The following is a 4153-nucleotide window of genomic DNA, read 5'->3' on the forward strand; positions in this document are numbered from 1 at the left end:
TTATGTTCACTTGAAAATTACTGCTCTATTTCTGATCCAAAGAAGCCCACATGCTCAAAAACTTGTCTGTGTTTTCTAGGCACTTTATCAATTAGGCTAGAGAGAAATACGACTTCTCACATCCAATTCAGCCCCACCAACTACAAGCCTGCTACAAGAGCTAGCCCTTGGAAAAAATAATCTAACAAAGGGCAACTGTTCCAAGAATGTGTTTAACAGTAAATCATCTAGCAGGATTTTTAAATAAAAGCCCAGCTTACAAATGGTGCCTGCTTCTCCCAAAAATGTCACAAATTTTTAGTACCAAGGTTCCATTAGCACAGAATAGTGTCGCACAGGAATCATATTTATCTTCTTTACCACCATCTTCCTTTCCAATACAGATGCACACCTACAGCCTTGCGAGGTTTAACTGCTTCTTCTGTCATTAATACAGCCTTCAGGTGGGTTTGCTTACGCTGTGCCTAGGCACACTGTTCACATCAGTTGGTTTCTCCTCAAAAATTCCAACTTCTGCCTTTCCTTCTTTATGCTTTACCATAACTCGCCTGGACAACGTGTAGCTATTATAAGAAACATGAACTAGCGTGCAGAATTTTATACTTTAAAGTTGCCGGAGATAAGAAAAATTCTGCTCAACTTTAGATACACCGTTGTTCACCAAAAAACCCGACAGAAGTCTTGGACAGACAGAAATACTGCATTAGTCCGTGTACAGACTAACTGGTATGTTCAAGGACTATACTGAAATCATATTGGGGGAGGGAGAGAATGGAATCCACAACCAAATTTGGGGTATACCAGAAGTTTTATCTGAATCGTACACAAAATAACAAGGGGACAAATTGTTCTATCAACAATAGCCTTTGACAGGCTATAATCCAACAGAAATCTGGAAAATATCTAAATAGAAAGGACCAAGCTCTGACCAAGCTTTGCATACCTAAGGCTGTATCTCACTCTGCTACTTTCCCTGGGATTCCAGAACTACATCTTGCACTCATCCTAACCTGAACAACATTGCCACATTCGTCGCGAATATCATGCAGACTATGACACCTGAATACCTGCTGTCACGTTCTCTTCTCTCCTTATGTTTTCTTTCCTATCTTTTTCTATGTTTTTCTTTCTTTCCATTTAAAAAATGTGTTTGGCCACTCAAGACTATCTTTTATGACACCATTTTTAGGTCACGTGCTTCCAACAACATTTTAAAATTTCAAGTTCACCACCTGAACTTCTGAATTACATACAAATTGCCTTGCTCTCTATCCCCTTCTAAAGGTGCATCTTGCCACAGAGAAGCCAGTGGCCTTCAACAACACCTCCAATTATGTCAGCTCATGCTGTCCCCGCCAAAAGGCAGTGATTGCTATCTTCAGAGGCTGTCAAACTAACAACAGAAGACAAGGAAAAAGTTCCTTACGGAACTCCTTGAAAGTAAAGGGAAAGGATGCTCTTAAAGATTTAATAACCAATGCTTTCAGCTGTTACATTATCTAACTTTTTTTTAGAACACCTGTTTGCCATCTTAGGGAGACCGTTTCTATAGAACCTCTGTGATCCAAATACACACTATTAAATAGTCACATAAAATCATGTTAGCAGCTTTATCTTTCCAGGCTCATTTAGTGTATCAAAGTTAACAGCGAGAACCTAATTCCCTTCTTGAACTTGGTAAATCTCACTCACTGAGAAAGCCTGCTGTTCTTTTGGAAATTTCACAGATACACACTGTGAAAGGCAGGAATCTGAAAAAAACAACAGTGAAAAGTTAAAAAGGGTTCTTCATTCTCTTGACATGCATGGAAGCACTGAGCAAACTACACAGGAAGAGGAGTTATTGTTTACAGTATTAAATCATACCATTGTTTCATCTCCATTTGTCTTTTGGAAAGTAATTTAAGTACTCTTGGACAAATTTTCCTTTTTTTTTAAATAAACGATTACTTTTCTTAGAAACTTTCTATGATCCCAAGCAAAGATTTCACTCGTGAATTTTCTAAGTGAATTCTTGAACTTCAGCTTGCAGCTGTCCATTATGCCTTCAGAGGAAAAGCCACATTCCTCACTGGAATTGGTTTCACAGCAGTGTTTTTAAGGCAGTCTTTTTTGCCGGGAAGATCTTCAATGGGTGCATCAATGAAGCACTTAAAATTTGCAACTCGCACCCCCAACCCCTTGACTTCTGGAAAATACAACCAGCAAAATCAGAGTTGAAAAGGGGATCAAGTGAGACTAGCAAGGCAGTGTTTTTTTCTTTCAACAGTAAGTGATCGAATGGTCCAGACAGGATTACCAAGCAACAAACTTAAAATACACTTTCTATTCTGCCCCTTATTTTAAAGATTTGAGCAAATGACCTAATTTCTCTATGCTTCAACATCCCACACTATGAAGCAGAGATAAGAAAAAACCGAGTTATTTCTGTAACACAAGATCTATAGGTGGCAAGTGTTCACTGACTACCAGGACTAGTGTCTACTCCCTAGACTCACTCGGTGACCACCTACCAAAGGGAGACGTTACTTCCCCGCCACAAAGGTGGGGAGCAGAGCCCCCCAAGCAAGAAGCTCGGCTCTCCCAGCCCTCCACCTTTCTCCCCTAGCCCGCCCATGACAAGCCAGGGCAGCTGGCCCGGCCCTCCCTGCCCCCCGTCAGCCACGCACGGAGGGCAACGGCCCCGCACCCCCTCCGCGCTCCCTCGGCCGGGAGAGCGGGGCCGTGCCCTCCCCCAGCGCTGCCCTCACCCCGCCGGAGGCGAAGGGGGCGGCGAAGGCAGCCACCCTCCCCAGCGGCTGCTGCTCACCTAGTCCCAGCCGCCGAGGCCCGAAGGGGCTCCTGGCCCGGAGGTGGCCCCTGCACCGACCCCCTCGCCGGCAGGAGCAGGCGGGCGAGCTGGGCCCGGGGGAGGCGGTCCGGGCGGGCGGCGGAACCGCCTCATCAGCCGGCGCCTCTCCACATGACGGCGCTGTCATGTGATGGGAGGCCTCGGCCGCGCCGCACGGAGAGGAGCCGCCGCCGCCTTCGCTGCCTCCCGCTGCCTGCGCCTCAGCTGTCGCCGCAGCTCCCCTCAGGCGGCCGCCGTCCCTGCCCGCAGGCGCTGACGGAGCGGAGCACCCTCCTCGCTGCCGCCACGCACCGCACCGGCGGCGGGGGAGGGTGAGCGCCGCCGCGCGGGGGTGGCACCGGCGGGGAGGCCGCTGGGTGAGGGGAGGCGGAGGGGGGGGCTGCCGCCGCCGCCGCTCCGAGGCGATTGGCGGCCGGTCTCACGCCGCGGTGGTTGCCCTGAGGCCGTGTTCAAACCGTGAGGAAGAGCGTTGGCGGGAGGGAGGCGGAACCGTTCAGGCGGCCCGGTGACTCGCCTTGGCGGAGGGGGCTGGGGTGCAGTTTAAAGCCCGGTCCGTCTGCCGCGGGGTCTAGGGCCCGCTGCGGGCCCGGCGGAGGGGCGGGCTGGGCAGTGGTGCTGTTACTGCCCTGCGGCTCGCCTAACGGGAAGGCCGGACTCCCGGTTCTCATTTTGGGGCAGAAGAGGCACTGGCATCTCGAATTTATCTCAGTGGTTTGGAAGGTTATTGGTGAAAAGTAAAGTCGACTCCTAACGTCCCATGAATGTTTCTAAACATAAAAGCCTATTTTTAGCAGTGCTGTGCTCTGTATCTTGCGGGAAACACGTCAATAAATAAAAGTGTGACCAGGAAATGCAGCCACAGCACGGAAGCTAACCTTTCAGGAATAAACGAAGGAACGAAGCTGTATCGTTTCCATTTGCTATAAAAGTTTTCCTTCTTGCTAAAGCCTATTGCAATCACTTTGGTTGTATTTTTAAAGTGACTCTTATAAACACATCTCGTAACATGTTCTTGCTTTCCTTGCTGCCACCTCCTTGTGTGGTCTCAATTGCTTCAGTATTCATGATCGTTGAGTCAAACACAGTGTATGTGCTGAAGATTAATTCAGTGCATTTTTTTTCATTTTACAAAGCTGTGGATAATTTAGATTCCATAAATTGAAAGATTTGAGAGTATGCTTAAAAATCCGAATAGATTAAACTATCAAAAATACAAATATGAACCACTCTGAATGTGTGTGGTTTTGTTTTTACAGGTTATTAATGGAGCAGCTAGTTTTCTCATCAGACTTTCTTCTTCAA

The 4153-nt window shown here is 47.5% G+C and overlaps 1 protein-coding gene across 4 annotated transcripts in view; it reads right to left on the bottom strand.

Moving 5' to 3' along the window:
• The window catches only part of NSMCE2 (NSE2 (MMS21) homolog, SMC5-SMC6 complex SUMO ligase), a 131213-nt gene extending 128326 nt beyond the window's left edge, over positions 1-2887 (bottom strand). For 2 of the 4 annotated variants that reach the window (XM_059815557.1, XM_059815555.1), the window contains exon 1: positions 2810-2846. The gene's annotated coding sequence lies outside the window, so the exon portion shown is untranslated. Of the gene's footprint in view, positions 1-1692; positions 1752-1866; positions 1874-2809 lie in introns of those variants that run through there. The other 2 variants (XM_059815558.1, XM_059815559.1) reach the window with 2 other exon arrangements.
• Positions 2888-4153: the final 1266 nt, after the last annotated feature.

Source organism: Gavia stellata, chromosome 3 (assembly GCF_030936135.1).
Source record: "Gavia stellata isolate bGavSte3 chromosome 3, bGavSte3.hap2, whole genome shotgun sequence".
In the NCBI taxonomy this organism is placed as follows: Eukaryota; Metazoa; Chordata; class Aves; order Gaviiformes; family Gaviidae; genus Gavia; species Gavia stellata.